General features: G+C 48.1%; 1 protein-coding gene across 5 annotated transcripts in view; it reads left to right on the top strand.

Moving 5' to 3' along the window:
• The first annotated feature begins 11,838 nt into the window (after positions 1 to 11,838).
• MRAS (muscle RAS oncogene homolog) overlaps positions 11,839 to 22,697 on the top strand; it is a 59,954-nt gene continuing 49,095 nt past the window's right edge. Inside the window, exons 1-2 of one of the 5 annotated variants that reach the window (XM_036850913.1) lie at positions 11,841 to 12,195; positions 12,795 to 12,886. The gene's annotated coding sequence lies outside the window, so the exon portion shown is untranslated. Of the gene's footprint in view, positions 12,196 to 12,475; positions 12,644 to 12,794; positions 12,887 to 22,697 lie in introns of those variants that run through there. The other 4 variants (XM_036850916.1, XM_036850912.1, XM_036850915.1 and 1 more) reach the window with 4 other exon arrangements.

Genomic DNA, 22,697 nt, shown 5'->3' on the forward strand with positions numbered 1-22,697 from the left:
ACTTTTCACAAAAACTGACTCAAAGTGGATCATAGACATAAATATAAAATGGAAAACCATAAAACTTGAGAAGAAAACATAGGAGAAAATCTAGGTGAACTTGGGTTTGGCAATGACTTTTTAAGACACAACATCAAAAGAATGATCCATGAAAGAAAAAATTTATAAGTTGGACTTTATTAAAATTAAAAACTTGTGCTCTTCAAAAGACTGCTAAGAGAATGGAAAGACAAGGGAGAAAATATTTGCAAAACACATATCTGATAAAGGACTTGTATCCAAAATATACAAAACTCAACAATACGAAAACAACCCAGGCTTCCCTGGTGGTGCAGTGGTTAAGAATCCGCCAGCCAATGCAGGGGACACAACTTCGAGCCCTGGTCTGGGAAGATCCCACATGCCACGGAGCAACTAAGCCTGTGCGCCACAACTACTGAAGCCTGCACGCCTAGAGCCTGCGCTCCGCAACAAGAGAAGCTGCCGCAATGAGAAACCCGCGCACTGCAAGGAAGAGTAGCCCCCTCTCACCGCAACTAGAGAAAGCCCGCGCCCAGCAACGAAGACCCACACAGCCAAAAATAAATAACAATAAATTTATTTTTAAAAAAAGAAAACAACCCAATTTTTAAAATGGGCAAAAGATCTGAACAGATAACCTCACCAAAGAAGATATACAGATGAAAAGTAAACAAATGAAAAATATGCTCAACCTCTTTTGTCATTAGGGAATTACAAATTAAAACAATAATGAGAGACTTCTACATACCTATTAGAATGTCTAAAATTAAAAACAAGCCCTATGTTAAATGCTGGTGGAGATACAGAGCAACAGGCACTCTCATTTATTGTTGGTGGGAATGCAAAATTGTACAGCCACTTTGGAAGACAGTTTGGCAGATTCTTACAAAGCTAAGCATAGTCTTACCGTATGATCTAGCAATTGTGCTCCTATATATTTACCCAACTAACTTGAAAACTTATGTGTACACAAAAACCTGCACATAAATATTTATAGCAGTTTTATTCATAATCACCAAAAATTGGAAGCAACCAAGATGTCCTTCAGTAGGTGAGTGAGTAGTCTGTGTTACATCCATACAATGGTATCTGTAAGACACAGCATTACCGACTGGGTCTGCTAGGTGCAAGTGATGTTTTCTGCCACATGGTGGTGGTTATTCAAGCTCTTGAATCGTTTGAAATCTCCCTTAGATCTTAGTTCCCAAAATAAAATTCAAATCAGGTACTAAACTCCTCCTGCCAGCACGCTGAGAGATAGACTTTTTATTCACTTTAAAAAGGTTAGATTTCTCGTCACGTGGTCTCTGCTATAAAATGCAGTCACAACTTTGCCAGGCTAAACCACAGAAACAAATATGGGGAACAACATGTCTTTACACCCTGACCTTACACTTACTGTCCCGTGTAATTATTAATAGCAACGCTTTTTACTTTCAAAAGTGTACAGTTTATAGGACTTCCCTGGTGGCACAGTGGTTAAGAATCCGCCTGCCAATGCAAGGGGTACGGGTTCGAGTCCTGGTCCGGGAAGATCCCACATGCCGCAGAGCAACTAAGCCCGTGCGCCACAACTACTGAGCCTGCGCTGTAGAGCCAGTGAGCCACAACTAATGAAGGCTGCGTGCCTAGAGCCTGTGCTCTGCAGCAAGAGAAGACACCGCAATAAGCCTGCACACCGCAACGAAGAGTAGCTCCCGCGCGCTGCAGCTAGAGAAAAGCCCACGCGCAGCAACAAAGACCCAACACAGCCAAAAATTTAAAAAAAATTTTTTTTAAGTGTACAGTTTAAACAATATGTAACCTCCTCAATTTTCCCCCAAATGGATCACTCCAACTTTTTCTTGATTTAATGAAATTTCCATCTGTTACCTATTTTATGACATGGGTCAGTGATTTGATTGCTTTGCCCAGAAGTCAGATACCTTTTTCAAAGACACCTGTTTTAATTAAGCCCATCCTAAGGAAGGTACTTTTTCATTTGTTTGTTTTGCTTTGTTTACTGCAAAAACTTCCAACTTAAGTGTTACCACTGTGTTTTGGAGTTTGAAAGACTAGAAACAAACAAACAGACAAAAACCCTTCTTCCTCCTGCGAGTTATGTTCATTGCCACAAGGTGGTGGTTTCCTCAAGGGAATCCCTTCTGTGATCCAAATTGAACACCAGGAGCATTTTCTCTATTAAAACTCTTCAGAGCCGTGATGTGACTGTGTAAAAGAAGAATGAACCTACTCGCTGTAACCGCAAATCACAAACCAGAGCAAATTATTTCCCCAGATAACTTCCAGTCTTCCATGTTAGATAAGAATGTATACATACAATACATCTTTGTCTAGGCTGACAAATATCTCTGCTTCTGGATATTATGTTTTCTTTTTCCATAAGTACCAGCATGTCCCTACTGTAACTTGCTCTGAGGAAGGCAGCCAGGAGTCATAGAACTGGGAACTTCCGAGTCTAATAGGCTTGGGTGGATCCTGGACCTACCACCTACTGCCCGTGTGAGCTTAGGCAAGTTACTTCAACTTCCTCAGCCTCGGTTTCCTCGTCTTTAAAAGGAGGAGTATAATACCTACCATTCAGGGATGTTGTGGAGAGAGAGAATGCCTTTTAAAGTTTCTGGACAGTAAAGCCGTTATTGGTATTGTTGTTAAAGTATCATGTTTGGAGTGTAGGATCATTGCTGGGAGGTAGCTTCCCAGTCAAGGATCAAGATGACCGCTCCCTCCCTTGCCTACAGATGGAGCCATTGGATTAGTTTTCCTCAGTCAGGGTGGACGTGGTTAGTGTTACTCGGGGGCCTAAGTGGTGAAGTATCAGATGTAGAATCTTCCACACTCTGCCCCCAGTTGCCAGCTTGATGTTACCAGGATGGCTTTAATGGCCAGAAATTTTACATTTTTGATGAGATTTAATTTACCAATTTTTTATTCTGTTTATTGTTTTCTTTGTCTGAAGAGATCTTTTCCTAAGGAATCCTTGCCTACTCCCATGAAGACATACCCTTTATCTTAAAGTTATAATACTAGAAATTATTTTTAAATTATAATAAAAGAAGTTATTTAAAATTCACATTTAGACTTATGATCCATCTCAAATTCACTTTTTCATTGAAATTTTTATTGAGTTAATTATAGACTCACACAGTTGTAAAAATAACCTTGAGAAAATCTTTGTACACTCTGCCGAGTTTCCCCAATGGTAACATTTGTAAACTATAGTATATATTGCAACCAGGATATTGACATCAATACAATCCACCCATCTTACTCAGGTTTCCCTAGTTTTAGTTGTACTCATTTGTGTGTGTGTATTAGGTTCTATAAAATGCTATCATATTTAGGTTCATGTATTCACCACCATAGTCAACATCCTGAACACAAGGATCCTCTGTGTTGCCCTTTATAGCCACAACCACCTCCCTTCTACATATCTCTCCCCACCAGTCCCTAACTTCTGGCAACCAGTATTATGCCCTCCATTTCCAAAATTCTGTCATTTAAAAATATTAGTATAGCACAGGGAATTCTGCTCAATATTCTGTAATAACGTAAATGGAAAAAGGATTTTAAAAAGAATGGATACATATATATGTATACCGGAATCACTTTGCTGTACACCTGAAACTAACACAACATTGTTAATCAACTATACCCTAATGTAAGATAAAAATTTTTTTAAATGATATCTAAATCATATCATACAGCATGTAGCCTTTGGGGACTGGCTTTTTGTCACTCAGCATAATTCCCTACAGTTGTTGCATGTATCAATATTTTGTTCCTTTTTAATTGCTGCATATCCCACAGTATGGTTGTACCACTGTTTCAACTTAATTTTTGTGGAGGATATGAGATAGAGGTCAAGGTTCTTTTTTTATTCCATATGGATTTCTGACTGTGCGAGCACCATTTGTTGAAAAACTTTCCTTTACTCCATTGGATTGCTTTGGCACCTTTGTCAAATATCAGTTGGTTGTTAAGTGTGAGTTTCTTTCAGGACTCTCTAGTCTATTCCACTGATCTATTTGTCTATCCCTATGCCAGGACTCCTCTGACTTGATTATTATAGTTGCATAGTGTTATGGGCTGAATGTTTGTGTCCCCTCAGAATTCATATGTTGAAACCCTAATCCTAATGGGATGGTATTTGAAGGTGAGACTTTTAGGAGGTAATTAGGTTATGAGGTGATGCCCTCATGAATGGGATTAGCGCCCTTATAAGAAGAGGCCAAAGAGTTAGCTAGCTCTCTTTCTGCCATGTGCCATCCTAAAATTTGTGTGGACATCTAAGGTCTTAATTCTAAATGGCCTCTGAGTTCTCTAAACTTCACTAATATTTATCTCAAAGATTTGTGTGTGTCTTGGAATACTACCATATCCATATTTGTTTTAATGTAAAAATAATGTTTTAAAATCCTAACCATCAGAGATCTAAAATTCTTCTGTCTTGTTTGTTGACGGGGTGATGCTATTGGATTTCAGAAAACTGGGCTAAATTGAAATGAGCCAACCTTGCATTTTCAGTTTCAAAATCCAGGCAATTTCCCTTTTTCTGACTTGGTATTATAATATTTCAAATACTAAGACATGAAAACACATGGTTACAAATGATGATCATTTTCCAATCATTTTGCAAGCTGGGGCTGGGCATTATTCAGAAGTGGTGCTGAGGATGCTGGTCCCAGGCTCTGAGCTGCAGAATGATGTTGGGGGCTGGCCACATTGTTCATGTGGCAGGGAATGGCTCTCACTACAGGTCAGCTTCTTATCAGCTGCTAGGAAATGGGTTTTTTCATCAAAGGGTTTTTTTCAATGAAGAAGGATTTCCGACACTTAAAATTTTTTTTTTACCCTGCTGTCAGCAATCTAACTATGATGAGCCTGCGTGTAGTTTTCTTTGTGTTTATCCTTTTTGGAATTCATCCAACTCCTTGAATCTATGGATTTATGTCTTTCACCAGTTTTGGAAAATTCTCTGCCATTGTCTCTCTGCATACAGTCATTTCCCACTTTTTGAAAGTTCACTTTATGTCACCTTGCTTTTATAAAAGACCTGCATTAGTACATGTTTTCACTAATAGAAAGAAATCCATAGAGGCTTTTCACTTTTAAGGAAAAAGGCAAAAATCAAAAATAACGTTCAGCATTTGTTTTGCAGGGAGCTGTTACAGAGGCAGCAAAAGTAGCATCGCCAAGCTCCTTCCCAGGAACTACATTCAGCGTCTCAGCATCAAGGCACCATAGCTTTGAATGGTGTCTGTGAGCATGTGTGCCTTATCTCAATTTATTTTGTGCATCTATTAGCACAAAGGTAATTGCTATTTCATTTTATACTATTTCAGCTTATGAAAGGTTTCATAGGAACGTTCTACTTTCAGATAGTGGGGAAAACCCGTATTGCTTCTGTTCCATTTTCTCTCTCTCCTCTCCTTCTGCGACTCGGGTGATATGAACTTCAGACATTTGAATACGCCCCACATATCTTTTTGATGTTATTATCTCTTTTTCTCTCCATCTTTTTTCTCCCTCTGTGCTTTAGTTTCAACATGTTCTTTTGACTCGTCTTCAAGTTCATTAATTTTGTGCTCAACATTGTTCAATCTGCTATTAAACTTATCCAATGAGTTCTTGATTTCAGTTATTATACTTTTTAAGTTCTAGAATGTTCACTTTGTTTTTATAGTTTTGTTTTTTTGGTAGATTCCACTTATCTGGTGCCATTTTTCTCCATCTACTCTGTCTACATTTTTCTCCACTTTATTCAACATATTAATCTAAGTGGAGGTATTATGAATTTTTAAAGTACAGCTTACCCTTGAAAGGCACGGGTTTGAATTGCACTGGTCCACTTTTACATGGATTTTTTTCAATAAATATGCAGGCAGGCGGCCCTCGGTATCCACGAATTCCACATCCACAGATCCAACCAATTCAACCAACTGCAAATCGCAAACTGAACACATGCTCTGAGGTCGGTTGAATCTGTGGATGCAGAACCAGCAGATACTGGAGGGCCAACCATGGGGCTTGAGCATCCGTGGATTTTGGTGTCTGCATCGGGTCCTGGAACCAATCCCCTGTGGATACCGAGGGATGACTGTGTAATACACATACAGTGAAATGTGTAAAGTGTGCTAATCACTAATGCACAGCTTATTGAACTTTCACGTTGGTATATATTCATAAAACCACCACCCACATCAAGATACATAACATTTCTGGCACTTCTTTCCCACCCAAGCAGTTATCTTCCTCTCCCCCAAGAGAAAACCACTATTCTGACTTCAATCACCATCATTAGTTTACCTTTTCCTGGACTTCATAAATGTCTTTTGCATCTGGCTTCTTTCACTTAATATAGTATCTGTGAGATTCATTCCTGTTGTTTTTGTATCATTCTTAGTTATTGCAGTAGAGTATTCCATTGTGTGAATAAACTACAATTTATTTATTCATCCTCCAGTTAATAAACATTTGGATTGTCCCCTGTTTAGGGGCTAATTTCTCTTAGATATATACCTAGGAGTAGAAACGTTGAGTCCAAAGGTAGCTGTATGTTTAGTTTTAGTAGATTCTGCTAAACAGTTTCTCAAAGCCAGTTGTGCCAGTTATCAACTTATTACCTCTCAGATCCAAATTCATACTTAATTACCTGCCCTGTGCTAATGGAGCTGGGCCCTGCAAACATTTCTCCTTTGCCATCTGGCACAGTGTTAAGGTTTGTCAGTAGGGAGCACTGGCAGTCACTGCAGGAGAAAGAGAATTCTCTTCCTGGTTCTGATGTGCTCACTTGGCAGATTCCTGCAGCATGTGGCAACCAGAAATACAAAGTGCATCTCCGTGGGCAGCTTCCCATGGGTCAAACCCCAGAGGTTGACCTTCCAATGCATCACTCCTGTGGGAAGTTTTCCAGCAATTTCCACAGTGTGGCACCCGTCCGTGGATGGCTTCCCTCAGCACCAAGAAGCATGCTTTCCAATGAATACCACTTGCATAGACCTTCAGCAAACCTCTTCATCATCCAGTGGGTCATGGCTACATAATCTCCAACAAGGTATGGTTCTCAGCCCCCCTGGTAGAAGGTGAGGGTTGGGACTCATACAGACTTGTTCCTTCTTTGGGTGCTCTGTCTCAGCCCGAGAGGCTGCTCCCGACATCTGCTATAACTATATTCTTTAGAGTTCTCTTTTCTCCTTAGTAGGTAGTCCCCTCTAATACTTAATAATTCTTTATATTAAAATTTCCTGTCCAAAGTACTGTGTAGTTTCTGTATCCTGCATGCACTCTGGCTGATGCATGGATATACCATTTTACACCTCCACCAGCAGTGTATGAGAGTTCCAGTTCCTCCACAGTCAAAGTTCTGTCTACTGACTCCAATATCTGAACGATCTGGGTGTCTACAATTTTTTCTCTTCCTTATCAATTATATGTTCATGCCTCTTCACAGGACTAGTTATGTTTTACTATACACACACATTGTAAATAAGAAGTAGAGAGACTCCAGATGATGTCATTTGACCCACAGAGTGTTCCCTCTTTCCTCTGATAAGCAGGTGGGTTGAGGAGTGATCATCTCAATCCATTGAAGGATTGAGCTGGGTTGGGGCGGGGTTTCAGTTTTTACAAGACTCAACATATCTCCAGTTTACCCCTATTCCTCACATGTGGATTTTGATTGAGAGCCTTGCAGATCTCTTGTCTCCTAAGCCATGGAAGGTTATGGAGAGTCAGCTCTACCCTTCAGAAGTTCCCAGTCCTGCTGTCTGGACACTGTCCCCATGGAGCTTCAAAATCTGGCAAATCTCAGGAAGAGGCAGGAGCTGGCCTTGTTTTTGAGGCAGGCTCTTTCTTCTTGGGAAGGCTTTATTTTCTAAGCACTGTGGGACTTTGGAAGATTTCACTCTGCTTTTTAGATGCATTTAGATTCGTTCCAATACCATGTGACCAGTAAAGCTTTACTGGTTTCTCTTTATTCCATTAGAAGTCTTCTTTCTGGACAAAGATTGATCATCAGCCAGTGCCCTGAATTAGCAAACGTCCTTGGGGAGGGGAGAGGGAACAGCTGGAGAGCCTCATCTCATTTTGTTGCAATAGGAGAATTGACCAGCCGCAGCCTACCGGGTCCTACTTAGAAGAGGAAATCCCCTGGGCTTATGAAACTCAGAACTCTTTTCAAACTATTGTCCCTAGCATGTGTTTCAAAATCTTAGAGTAGACTTTTCTTTCTTGACAAATTCCTATCATGTCACTACCCTGAGGCTATAGGTGTCAAAACGCGGTTCAATGTTTTTCAAACTGTAGGTCACAACCCATTAGTGGGGCGTGAAATCAATTTAGTAGGTCTTGCTAGCATTTTCTAATGAAACAGAATATAATAGAATAGATCAGAGTGCATGGCACATAGTAACAATAAGTATTGTTTCATGAAATTTTTGTTGCACTTGCATGTGTATGTCTGTGTTCTGGTTTGCAATGTCAAACCTCTTTATTGCTATGGGTTGCAGCCAAAATGTTTATTTATTTATCTTTTTAAATATTTATTTATTTATTTATTTATTTGGTTGTGCCGGGTCTTAGTTGCGGCAGGTGGCTTCCTTAGTTGCGGCATGCAGGCTCCTTAGTTGTGGCATGCATGTGGGATCTAGTTCTCTGACCAGGGATCGAACCCGGGCCCCTGCATTGGGAGCATGGAGTCCTATCCACTGTGCCACCAGGGAAGTCCCCCCAAATGTTTAAAAACCGCTGGATTTTAGTTTAAACAGAGGAAGGACGAAGTGGAGAAAAATAAATGATCAGAAACAAATGTTAGTTGAGTATGGACAACTCTGGGGAGAAGTTTGGCCATGAGTGGGAAGTTGATTGACTAAAAGCTGCTCTTCTGGCCCCAGAGAGCAAGAGGGAGCCCATGCAAAGGATAGACCACAAGCATCAGTAACCATAAGCATCAGAGAAAAAAAATCTTGTGAGGCGCAGCTCCTAGTGGGGCTGGGGCAGCTGTGGCAGGTGCAGAGGGGTAGCAGGGAGAGCTGAAGCTGAGAAACGGCTGAACCTGCGTTGGTAAAGACCATGACAGCCCTGAGAGATGACCATGTAGTTCTTGGTGCCAGATCACTGGCAAAAGGTCTTGTAATTGGCACAGAAGAAAGGTCAGCTGAGGGAAAGGACAGGCCTGTGGGTGGCGTGAGGCTCTTCGGCTAACCCATCGCTGGTGCTCCAGGGTCAGCAAAAGATAAATTCCAGCCACATGCCTGAGGAGACTGGGACTGGAATGAGTGCTAGTGTTTTCTTCACCTTCTCCCTGCTTTCCCAACACCACACACACACACACACACACACACACACACACACACAACTGACCAACTGACCTGCCCGCCGAGGCCACCAGACACAGGGGAGAGGGTGGAGGCTCTGTGTTGGGAAGGCCCTGACTCTCAGTCCACTGGCTGGGTTGGCTTGGGCTTGCAGTCTCCTGTGTCTAAAGCAGGGCCAGTGAGACCTTCTGCCCGGGTCCTTGGGAGGCGTGCAGACCCATCACTGTGCCCGTGTCTGGCACGCTGTGAGTGCTCCGGAGCCCAGAGCTGCCTGAACCCCCAGGGGCCGCACTGGGGCAGAGAGTTCTGGAGGAAGGTTGTGCCACAGTGACCTGGCTGGCTCCTGGCCCTGAAGTCCACAGGCCCCCCAGGTTTGCCTACTGAACCCCAAGACACCAGCGTGGGTCATCTGTGAGGCATGGCACTCAGCAAGGTTTGGGCAGAGAGGCTGGCACGGGACGCCCTGCAGTGCATCAGGCGTGTTTGCTCTGGTCGCTGAGCGGGGAAGTTCTACTCTGGGTCACAGCTCCGATCTTTGTCCTATTCCAGGAACTGTCTCCTGGCCTCGGGTCTGGCCTTGGACCTCAGGGTCTGAAATTTGGCCTGAGCCCTGCCTGGGTTCTTGGCCTTTTATCATGCCCCATGCACACCTGGTCAGCCATGGGGATCTGCTGGAGTTTGGGGAAAGATTTCAGCTCAGTCATACCTCAGCCTATAAGGTTTTCTCCCTCCCTTCTTAGCCTAGCTGATTGGTCTTTGTCCATCAAACCCTGGCTCCATCATCACCTCTCACAGAAAACCTGCCCTGGGCACTTGCCCCTCCCCACACTGGGTTACATGCCCCTCCTTGGGCTCCCTCTGCCCACCCCCGTGCCTCTTGATTCCACACCACTTACCCCTCCTTTGGTGCTCTGAGTTTGCTTGGAGGTAGGACTCTGCACAGCACCGGCACATAGTAGGTGCTCTGGCAGTATTTACTGAATGAATGAACCATCAATCCCAGGCCTCACTTTTCTGCTCAGTGACCCTGTTCTCTAAAGCTCCTATTTGCCAGCAGCTGAGCCCTGCTTTATTTCAGGGCTCAAAGAGCAGAAGAGGCAGCCCAAATGGGATGAACACCCTGTTGTAAGACCCCAGCCACAACCTGCAGGGTCTAATCTCACCATTAGAGAACCCCAGGTACTTGTGTGTGATTACTAGCTGGTTAAGTTCCATTTCTAAGGGAAACAGGTTCTTAAAGATTTGTGTATGAAAGGGGTATAAAGACAAACCTTTGACTCATGTGCAGAGACAACCAGGACACACAGACCCCTGCCTGCCTCCCCCAAGCCCTGTGGTAAATGGAAGGGGGAGGAAGAGGCAGGTCACAGGCCAAGACCAGCCAGTCAAGATGAACATCTGTCCCTCAAGCCCCCTCGTCAACCAGTTCTTTTACTCCCTACCAAGATGAGATACTCTTGATGGCACCCAAACCTTCCCCCGAGCCATGGGGACTCGAGGGGTCCACGGGGCCTTCAGAACAGCAGGTGGGAGTGGGTGCAGGGGGCACAATAGCTCTCACCAAATGGCTGCTTGGATGCCTGGGATGCCAATTGAAACCACCATGGCATGAATGACTCAGGGTAGCAAAGTTTCCTGAGACCTGGGGTGGTGGGCGAAGCTCTCAAAATGATAAGGGAATGAGTTTCCCACATGTGTGAAGCTGGTTCCAAGTCATCATCAAGGTCCGTCTACAAAAAGAACATCTCAAAAATGACACTGATAATCTAAACTACAGTGAGATACCACCCCCCGCCCCCCAGGATGGCTGTAATCAAAAAGAGATGATAACAAGTGTTGGTGAGGATGTGGAGACATGGAACTCTCACACATTGTTGGTTGGAATATAAAATAGCACAGCTGCTCTGGAAAACAGTTTCGGGGGTTCCTCAAAATGTTAAGTATAGCTCGCACATGACCCACAAGTCTACTCCTAGGTATTGATATATACCCAAAAGAAATGAAATGTTCATACAAAGACTTGTACACTAATGTTCATAGCAGCTTTATTCATAATAGCCCAAAAGTACAATCTGTCCATCAGCTGATGAAAGATAAACAAAATGTGGTGTACCCACACAATGGAATGCTATTCAGTCACGACAAGGAGTGATGTATTTCTACATGCTGCAACGTGGATGAACCTTGAAAACATCCTGCGAAGTGAAGGAAGCTGGGTCACAAAAGACCACATGTACGATTCCACTTTCATGAAATGTCCTGAGTAGGCAAATCCATAGAGACAGAAAGTGGATTAGTGGTTTCCAGGGGCTGGGAGGAGCAAGGAATGGGGAGTGACTGCAAATGGGTTCAGCGGTTTTTGTTTGTTTGTTTTAAGAGGGGGGGTGTTATGTAAATGATCTGGAATTAGGTAATAGTGGGGCTGCCACTTTGTGACTATACTAAAAACCACTGAATTGTCCACTCTAAAAGCTGGAATTATATGGTATGTGAATTATATCTCAATTTTTAAAATAAGGAAAAAATGACGCCGATGGAGAGGAGTTAGAGGAACTGAAACAATGAAATGGATCGCGAGTGTCGCCCGTCCCCGTCCGTCGCCTCCATCTGAACGAACTTTAGGCCCAGGAACCGGGCACCGAGAGGGTCTGGGGGAAGCAACGCTGGAGACTGGATCTAGGAAGAAACACGGCCTGGGATCGCCTAGGACGGGGGAGGCGTCTGCAGGCTCAGAAGTTGGCCGGGCGGGAGCGGAGATTTAAAGGCTGGAGCGCAGAGGCTCTTAAAGAGGCTCGGGCGAATTCCCATTCGGCGTCCACTTTAAAGCCAGCTCCGCCGCGCCGAGGGTCGGACCTGGGTAAGTGCGCGGGGCCCCGGGGGAGGCGGCGGCGGCGGCGGCGGGGTTCCGTGGCCGGGTCCGCTCACCCTGCCGGGTCCGGGGCGCTCGGCGCGGGTGGCCTGAACGTCAGGCCGCGCGTCCTGGGAATCTGGGGCCCGCGGGGTGGCAGGGTCGCGGCGCCAGGCCCGGCCACCCCTGCGCCCACGGCGGCGGCGCTCTATTTTTAGCAGCCGCTGTTGCATTATAAGGAATGCGCGGCGCGCCGGGCGACCAGGGCGCGCGCGGGCTGCGCGGTCGCTTTAAGGAGGCGCCGGGGCGGGGACAGGCCAGAGCGGCCGTCAGGCCGCGGGCCGGGAGCCGTCAGTCCGGCTGCCGCGGGGCCCGGCGGGCGCGGCGCTGCCTTCTCGCCGGCGCGGGCATGGAGGAGGCGGCCTGAGGCCGGAGCCGAACCGGGCTGGAGCGCGCGGTGAGCGGTCGGGGCAGGCTGGGAAGGGAGGGCACCCGGCCGGGCGCTTTGTTCCGGGAGGGAGGTGTGGCCGCCCCGGGCCCGGCCGCGCTCGCCACAGGCGGACTGCGCTCTGGGGCTGACGGAGAGTGGCCTTTTGCCCCCACGGCAGACTCCAGCGTGACGGTGTGCGATCGAGAAGTCGGAGACGATCGAGACCCCAGTGAGAAGGGCCTGCCCACCGCGCAGAAAGCCCCTTTCATGGTAACCGCCCTTGGGTTCCTTGTCTGCCCTGGCGAGAACGCGCGGGGAGGTGGGCGCGGGACTCGGGTGGGTGGAGGCGGGGGGGGGGATCTTTCCCCTTTTAAAATGGCGTTAACGCCAGGAATCGGCCGAGGGAGTTGTCAGATTCATCTGAAAGATAAAAAGCAGGCTGCTTCATAAACCTTTGCTGCGCCGGGGGCTTGGGGCTCTGGTCACAACCAGGGCCCGGCTCATTCATTGATGGGACCTGTAGGGGTGCCCACCGAGTGTAGGGCACCGTGCCAGTTACCGCGCCGCGAGGAAGGTAGGGGTGCAAACCGAGCGACAGCCCAGCGTGGTCGGTACTGGGATCAGGGAAGCACGGGGGCTGTGGGAGCAGACAGCGTGGAAGGGCAGGGAAGGCCTCCTAGGGGAGGTGATGCCCGGCAGGAGCGTGGGCACTGGACACCAATTAGACTTTGTGGCTGGAACTGAGGTCTGTCCTGGCCAGGGCCAGAGCCGAGGCTGGAGAGGTGGAGAAGGGCCACTTCATCCCGGCCCTGATCCCTGAGCTCTGGGATTGCCCCTCCTCCTCCCACCAGCGCCTACTCCGAGCAAACCTCCTTGGGCTTGAATGGTTCTTGCCCCTCCAGGACTCACACTCTGTCCTGGACCTGAGCAGAGAGGGTGACTGACAAGGGTCAAAATTGTGGCCTCAGAACAGTGACCTCCCCGGCAGCAGGAATGATAAGGAAATCTGACTTAAAAGCCCTGAAGCTCCACTGTAATAATAGCTGCCAGCAGGGCTGACACAGACCAGGCACTTGATGTGGATATGCTTGCTCATCGTTTGACAAGACTCCTCCAGAAGGGTTTTATTATTACCCCCATATGCAGATGGGGAACAGGGGCTAGGAAGAGTAACTTGCGCAAGATCATATCTAGGGTCCATGATGTAGACCCTGCAGCTCCTCAGGCCCCTCTTGTGAGGGTCTGGCTGACCTGGCCTGAAGGCTCCAGGTGCAGCTTGTGTTAGGCTTTGGCTCTATTGCCTTTCACTGGTTGGGTGAAGTGTGGGGTGGTGAGCTGCTGGTAGTAATAACTGACACGTGTCAGGGGCTTTGCAGTGAAAAGAGCACTTTCACCGAGACAGTTCTTAGAGTTTCTCCTACTTTTCTTCCCAGGAAAGAAACTTGAGCTGGCTAACATTTTTGTAAGTCTCCTAATTTCCTGTAAATCGCATGTCCCTGCTGACTGGGGCTGAAAATGTTCCATGAAAACATTCATGGTTTTGACCCCCAGTCTGTTCTCACTCCCAGCAGCCAATTAGCTTTTCTGTCTGTGGTTTAAGGTGTAGTTTGTCCTTTCTCTGCTAGGTCAGGAAGGTTGGAGCTTTAATGCTCTGGGGTTTTCGAGGCGCAGAGTCTGCCAGCCTCTTTGGGGGTGCGGGTGGAGGTTGCGTAAGCCGGGTGCTCTAATAGAAACTACCCCCCGCCTCAACATTTCCTTATGGGGGGCAGTGTGGCCCTCTGCTGAACCCTGGTGGGGCAGTGACAGTCTTCCAGGGCTGCCAGCTCTGTTTGTATTTGCCACTACTTATGTTTTCACCTACCTAAGACATCTTTGTGACAGGTATAACTTTTATTAGCTCTAACCACAGGTATTTCACACTTTCAGTTGATCTGAGCTGCTTATAGAGAGGCAAGTCCATTATCCCTGGGGTTGGTTCCTGAGCTTGAGTGATCACCTGGAACCAGGGAGGACTTCTGGGCTCTGATGGACTGAACTAGCTCCTGGGGTGCCTGGTCCTAACATCAGCCTGATTCACATGTTGACCAGCCTGCTGCATCATGTGACTTCTTGGGGAAATGTGACCTCCATTTTATATTTCACATCTGGTGTCATCATTGTCTACCAATGAAGTGCCCCCATATGGAGTGTGCCCCCCTGCAAGCGATTGAAAACATACCTGCTCAGGAACATCATGTAGTCTGCACAAACCATACACATGTGAACTAATTGGGAACACGTTCTTGTGCAAAGCTGGGATGTTCTCAAGTGTCCAAAGAGTGTGCATTGAGTTCCAGAGGCTCTGTACTTGCCTGGCCCGGGGCAGGTATCTGGCTGGCTAGAAGGTAAAGTCACCTTTGTCTGGGGATGGGAGAAAGGAAGGAACTGGGTGAGCTCCCTGTGCCCTGGGCATCTGGCAGCTATGCATGGTCGGTCTAGAGGCTGAGCAGAGAGGTCGAGCTTTGAGAGGAATTTTGTTGGTGGACTCTGAGGCCTTGCCACCCCTCACAGTCTTGGGTGATGCCACTGGGCCCTGTGGTTCTGGATCAGTGCGGGTGCTTTTGGCTGCAAATAACGGAACCCAAGTAAGAGTGGATTAAGGAGAGCTTAAATCTCCCAAAGATGTTCTCAGCTTTTGTGAAGTCTCTGGACACAGGGATGGGATATTAGTGCCACTTCCAGCAAGTTCTTGCATGGGACAGGCAACCAAGAGGGCTGAGTGTTCAGAGCAATGATTTTTACCTTCTTGGACCACTGCCTCTTTAACATGCCAGTGAGAAGCCCAAAGAAAAGTTCCTTGTATGTATGAAGTTGGGCATTCAGTTTGGGAGATTTGTGGATCTCTGAAAATGAGCCCTGGATCCCAGGGTAGATCCCCTGCTTCACTACTGTTCACTGAGGACCTACCCTGGGGCTCTGCCCTCCCAGCCAGGCCAGCAGGCTGTCGTGGTAGAGCCGGTGCCAAGAGTGGAAGTAGAGCGGGACGGGTGTCAGTTCTCAGCTTGCGGGTGGAAATCCATGCAATCAGCTAGTGGGTCTGTCTTGTGGAACTCTGACTGAGAGGACAGTGCTGCCACCTCCTGCTTCAGACAGCAGAGGACGTTGTCGAGGCCGAGGTGACAGCCATACTGCACTCCTTGGTGTCTGCCATGCATCCCTTGGTGCCCATCTCCAGTCTTCTAGGTGGCGTTCCTGCTGCACATCATGAGGCTGGTCCCGCCTATTCTGAGACTCCCCCAGCCTTCCACTGAGCCCCACCACTGAGCCAAGGGCCTGTAGCCCATTGGCACGATCCATGGCAGCCTTCCGTAGCCATCCCCCTTGTAGGGGTCATGAAGTAGCAGTGTGGATTTAGCTTTTTAATGTCCCTATCATTGTCCTGTAGTATTTTTTAAATTAATTAATTAATTTTATTTATTTATTTTTGGCTGTGTTGGGTCTTCGTTGCTGTGCGCGGGCTCTCTCTAGTTGTGGCGAGCGGGGGCCACTCTTCGTTGTGGCGCGCGGGCTTCTCATTGTGGTGGCTTCTCTTGTTGCGGAGCATGGGCTCTAGGCGTGTGGGCTTCAGTACTTGTGGCTCATGGACTCTAGAGCACAGGCTCAGTAGTTGTGGCACACGGGCCCAGTTGCTCCGCGGCACGTGGGATCTTCCAGGAGCAGGGCTTGAACCCGTGTCCCCTGCATTGGCAGGTGGATTCTTAACCACTGCGCCACCAGGGAAGCCCTCCTTTAGTATTTTTGATAGCTTTACTCGGTGGAACCTGTTGATGGCCAGATGGCCAGATGACAGTTTGGGTCATCATTGGTTGTGAAATGACATTCTGGGTCTCAGAGAGGCATATTTTCATCTACAGAGCCTGGCATCTGGCCACCTAAATGGATAAAACATCGTGATTTGGATCTGGGTTGTGTTGCTAATGAGATTTTGGACAGTACCAGGAAGGGATTTGGCTGTGCAGTGTGTGGCAGTAGAAGGAGGGAGGGGGTACGGAGAGTTCTGCGCTCTGATTCAGGTCCTCTGTGACCGCTGATAGGGCCTTGGGAGCGTCCTGTGCTGCAGGGGCCCAGGCTCCGTCTGTGACTTCTCTGCCCCGCCCTCAGGGTTGTCACGGGGATTAGATGAAACACACAGATGAGAACATGCTTGGGAGACCAGAAAGGGCCGTAAGAATTAAGAGCATTATCAGTATTCAGGCAGCCTTCAGAAAACAGAATCATAGACCCAGAAGGGGCCCCTGGAGCATATTTAGTCTCAATTCAGACCCAGGAGAGCACATTTCTCATAGTGATGAGGTAGATGGTTTTAGGTGGGACACATTTTAACAGTTATATATATATGTATGTATATACACACTTATTGATGTGTACTATAAAAATACAGGTATGCCATCAAACGCATTTTTTTTTTACTGGCTATTTTGCTCAGATTAAGGCTAAGTAAGAATTTTAAGTTAAAAAGTATGATTTTAAGGTAAAGATTAAACCAGTAATAGTTCAGTAGTTGACAAATACAGCCCAAATGGGAAAGTGACCCCTTGAGTAGAGGCTGGGAAACTTTCAACAGGGGGTCCCTCTGGTGCAGCCTGTGAGGGGCGGGTCTTAGCTGGACGCTTTCAGAGGCAGGGAGCTTGACGCCCCTTAAATCAGTTTACCCCATTTGGGGATTCACTTATCCTGGCAAAGTTCTTTTCTTTCTCCTTTTAACCTGTCCCGCTGGATCTGTGCCACGTGAACCTTGACAGTCGTGCTTTTCTCCAGCACAAGTAGCCTGCTTTCTCCAACTGCTCCTCAGATGGCATGGCTTAAAGACGGCCTCTCTGGAGGTCTACCCTCTCTCCCCTCCCTCCTTCCCATCTCTTCCTTCCCTTCCTTCAGTGAAGACTTGTGGGCTGGGCTGGGGTAGATGCTCCGCATTGGCCATCTCGAAGCCTCGCAACAGTTTTGCTGTTAGCCTTTTACAGATGTGGAAACGGGGGCTCAGGGTGGTTAAGTAGGCATCCCCACGGCCGTGGCCTGAGAGGAGCAGAGCCTGGAAGGAGTCTCACCAAGGTCTGTCTGGTCCTGGAGCACATGCTCCGTCTGTTACTCGGTGCTGCTCCCAGGACTGATGACTTTGGTCATTTGATGACACGCCCCTTTTCTCCTGGTGCTCATGGGACGTGGCCCACAGGGTTCTGGCCATGCATAATCAGTGCTGCAGTGGAGCGAAGGCCTCGTGAGGAGAGGGGACAGAGCAGTTCACGCACAGCGACACCGTGAAGCAGCAGAAGCCACTGAGGTGCAGGCGTGGCTGGTTGGCAAGAAAGGCAGAGGGAGCCTAGATGGAAGTGGTTTTCCCCGACTCTCATTAATCTCACTGTCAACCAGGAACCCCTCCATCATTTGTGCACTTGGTATATTTTTTAATTTTCAAAAATATAAAAAGATGAAGGATAATATATAACAAGCACCATGTACCCGTTACCCCAAATGAGCAGATGCGACCGTTTTGTCTGCACCTGATCGCTTTGGCAGGGCTTCAGCGCATCCCTGGTCAGGAGGCCTGGCTGGCTGGGCCTGACCTCAGCCTCCGGCCGGCTTTTGGAGCCTCGCTCCCAAGTTTCCATGTCTCGGCTCTTTTACCTCCACGTCCCCAGCGAATTCACTGAAAATGCCACCTGGGTCTCCATCAAGGTTGTGGATAGATCCTTTTGCTGCCTGAACTCACCCCGGGGAGGAATGAGTGTGCATCTTGGGATTTAACCTTTTTCAAAAAGTTCCTCTACCCGAATACATACTTGCCTTGACCACTGTGGCTTCAGGCCAGGCTGTGGAGCATCATTTAGTCACAGCTGCCCAAAGCGAACTGTAATTTAAATGGTAAATGTATATATTTGGAAAAGAGAGAAAAAAACCCCATGATTTTCTTTTTATCATTAGATGACACCGATTTGTTAAGCTGCTCATCGTCAACAATCTTGAGCAAAATACATTTCCGGTCTAAAGTGCAGGACTGCTTTACAGGAAGGAAGATCAGAGTGCAGTGTAGTACCTTTGTAACCCCTAACGTGGCCTTGCCAGCTCTCCCTTTCCTCGGCTCTCACAGAAAGATGGTGTCCCAGGTGTGTGGTCCCAGGTCCTCCCCTCTGCCAAGCTCTCCAGCTGCAGAGGGGGACGCTCTCCTTGACGACAGGAGACAGAAGGCTTCTCCCCCAACTGTTTGCAGCCTCCTGCTTCCTGCCCCGCCCCCGCCTGACTCCACTCCCGAGCTGGAGCCTGACATGGCCCATTTGCAGGTAGCTTGGGCTTGACTTAGGACAGTTAGCAAAGCACCACTTTTAAAGCTGTGCAGAAAAGATGAAAAACCTTCTGGAAAAGCCTTGCATACCCAGGCAGATTCCATTTTCAAGGAGTCAAGGAGTTCAAACTGGGGACAGAGATTTGAACGAGTTTCGTAATAGAACACGGAGACCTGAGGTGGTCCCCTCAGGTGAAAACTCAGGTGAGTTTTCTTTACTAAATGGTGAGAATGAGTTGAAATGTTTTCCGTTCCTGAGTCGCCAACAAAGGATAACACTGCCTGCGTCCTTTCCCCCGACTCGATGGAGATGCTGCAAAAGCCAGCAAAGGCTGGGACCCCAAAGACCTCAGAAGGATCTGCTTTGTTGGGGTTTGTCTTGCAATAGAAACGGTCAGAGACTGTACCAATGAAGGCAATTAAGCATATTCTAAAGTCAATTCCTATTTGTTTATGCAAAAATACACATACATGTTATGTTGACGGCCTACTTTTTAAAGAAAAGTTTTCGTTTAAAAAGAATCTGCTATGCATACTATGTGTTAGGTTGTCCCTAGTATCCTAACTACCCAGATTAAAAGTAAAAATATTTGTAGGCATGTGGTGCTGTGTGGAGATTGCTGAAGATGTGCTGGAGTTGGGGAGGCCCACTCTCCCCTTAAGGCTGACCATTTTTGGGGGGGCCTGGGGACAGGTTCTTGCCTCCCCAAAGCATTATATATTCACTTCAAGAGCAAAATTCATTTTAACTCAGTTCCGGTTTTTTTTTTTCTTCTTCTTCTTTTTAGCCTTTAGAACTTTAACACACCTTCTTGAAAATTCCCCCTTTTAGATGACCGCCAAATTCACCCCTTTATATTTTAATTCCACTGGGAATGGAGGTCCCAAGGAAGAGGCAGAGGCAAATGCATCTTTCTTGGCGAGTACCATTCTCTCACAAGGAGGCTCAGCAGCCCAAAAATAGCATCCGTCATGTTCTTCTTTCAATGCCTGCTTTATTGTAACTGGAGATGATGGAAAAGGGTGGAGCCACGGTCCCAAAGCCTTGGGGGCATATATTAAAAAATAACTTGTATGAGATACGTCTTCTCAGTGGGCCCTCCACACCCACATTCCTCAGGTTGAGATTCCCCGGGCGACAGAGTCAAGAAGGCCTAGCACTCCCCATATGCTCCTCACACCCATTCTCTTCCCGCAAAGGAAGTCAGGCCCCGGGTGCCCTGCTGGCGCTCCTGGGAGCTAAGGTCAGCTGGCACCAGAGCCTTCCCGGCCACCCCACTCAGTGACCCCCGGCCCTGCCTGCCCGCAGTGGCCTGAGTCCACTTATCTGGGGCTGGGTGGGTGTTTCCTGCATGTTTGAGATTTTAAGCAGGAAATCAAAATAAAGAAACAAAGCCTTTGTTTTACTTCTGGGCTCAAACTGGGGATGGCTGGAGGGATGGAAACGGGGAGTGAGAGCAGGTCACTTAGCACTTCCACCAAATAACCATTCTAATAAAGCACTTAACAGGGGCTTTTTCCTCCTTAGGGCTGGTGTCCGTGGATAGGAAAGCTGGGTGGAGGCTGGGAGAGCCTCTGTGTGGAAGGAGGAAGGAGAGGGCCCCAGGCAGGGTCTGGCACCACCAGCGATTGGCAGCCAGAGGGGCCTCAGGGAACCTCAGTCCTCCCTCCCTTCCTCAGAAGACCCACAGGAGAGTGGGAAGGGGCCCGGGCTGCAGGCCAGAGGGCCCCCCTGCTGAGTCTCTGCCCCCTACCTGTCCTCTCTGTGACCTTGGGCAAGTCCCCATCTGCCGTGGGCCTCCTTAGCGGTGCCTGTAATAGGGCCAGTGCTGCTGTGACACATGTCTCAGGCATCCCCACCCCCCTTTCTCCTCTAGCCCGGTCATGCGGGGCCAGGCCCTCATCCCACATATGTGGAAATGGAGAGGTGCTCGCCCCAATAGATATTCATTCTTCCCCAAAGATTTTCTCCCTGTGCAAGTTTTCTGAGTGTATCATTTATTTTTCTTTGACGATTACGCAGTCGTTGGTGGAAACCGTCCCCATCTGCAGTGTTTCTGGGGATTGCAGGGTGGAGACCATGCCAGCAGGCCATCTGAGCTCCGGGGTCAGCTGCCACATTTTGCGTGGGTACCATCGGCGTGGCTTCCTCATTCCCTAAGCCCCACTGAGCCACGGCTGTTGTACGTAACAGGCTGTCACCAAGGGCCTCTGAGAAAGGGGGCTGTCCGTAGCTTAGAACGGGGCAGAAGTTAAAACTGAGCGTCAGACACCCTTCCCTTGCCTGCTCACACCCTTGGAGACTTTCTCCCCGGCTCTCTGTCTCCTCAAGCCTAGTTGACTGCCGTTTTCCAGGGACCAGTTTTCCTGGGCACTTTCCCCCAGAACTTCTGAAAACTCCCAATTTCCATTACTTTTGACTATAGAGGAATAATGACATGGAGACGAGGCTGGGAGCCTACCCTTTTACCCCTGAAAATAGCCAGTAAGAGCTTGTCTGAGCAAGAGGCATGCACCCCAGACCTACACCGTGACCTTCTGCAGGAACCACAGCAGGAGCTGTGGGGTTGTCACTGTCACTGTTCCAAGCCAGGTCAGAGTCTTAGTCAGGCCTTTTTTCCCAATGACCAGAGCAAACTCAAGTGTTCATCTTTTTTCCTTTGTGTTAGGACAGTGTTCAGAGTAGCTGTGAGGATTAGAGCTGATGTAGATCAGGATATTTACTGAGCATCTTCTTGGCGTCAGGTATGCGCTGGGCTCCAGAGATACAGTGGAGAGTAAAACGGAGGATGGGCCCTGCCCTCCTGGAGCTGACAGTCTGGTGGGGAAGACACATTACCTCATAAACAATTAGGCAACTGAGTGCAGCATGCAAAGTGCTGTCAAGACAGACAGCTGGGTGTCTTGGGAGCTAGAGCAGTGACCTCACCTAGTCTGAGGTGCTGGTCAGGGAAGTGTAGCGTGTGGTCGGGACATGATAAACAGGCATTCTAATGATCGGCCCTGGCCACAGCACTCGGCCTGATTCCACCTCCAGCTGGTTGCTGCTACCCATTCACCAAGGATAGTTTTGCACGGAGAGGTTTACACGTAATTTGTCCGAGGTCACACAGCTAGTAAGTGGCACAACCAGGATTCAGAACTGGATCCGTTGGATTCATTTCCACGCTCCTGACATCTGCTCTGCCTCCAGCTTTACCCTACTTGGGCTCGTCCCCCTCCGATGGGATGTAGCTCCACAGTTTCTCCTTTCTCTGCACCCCCGAAACAAGCCAGCACGGACTGTGGGTGGCGATCATTCCTCAGATCATCAGGAACAGCATGTGCTTCCCTGCTGAACCCTGGGAAGGCCCAGCGGCAGGAGCAGTGATCCTTCATCCCGCCGGGTGGCTGAGGTCTCCCTGTAGAGCAGGCTGCGCTGTGCGCCTCGCGGGCTGAAGGTGGTGATTCAAAGGCAGCCGCTTCCTTCCCCTCCTGCCCCCGTCCTGAGTGCTCTGGGGCAGCCTGGAAAGCAGCCTTGTGTGGCCCCAGGAACCCTTCTGTGCAATTTGGTGGAGGGGACGTTGGCGAGAGTTCCCGCGACATACTTATGAGGAGGATGGTGATGATGATGATGACAGTAATAATAACACTTTCTGCGCCAGGCACTGTTCTAAGCACTTGCGTGTATGGGCTCATTCTGTCCTCAGAAAAACGCTGTGAGGTGAGTACATGGTTAACAGATGAGGAAACGGAGGCGCACACCCGGGTTGAGTGATTTGCCTG

Source organism: Balaenoptera musculus, chromosome 4 (genome assembly GCF_009873245.2).
Source record: "Balaenoptera musculus isolate JJ_BM4_2016_0621 chromosome 4, mBalMus1.pri.v3, whole genome shotgun sequence".
Classification (NCBI taxonomy): Eukaryota; Metazoa; Chordata; class Mammalia; order Artiodactyla; family Balaenopteridae; genus Balaenoptera; species Balaenoptera musculus.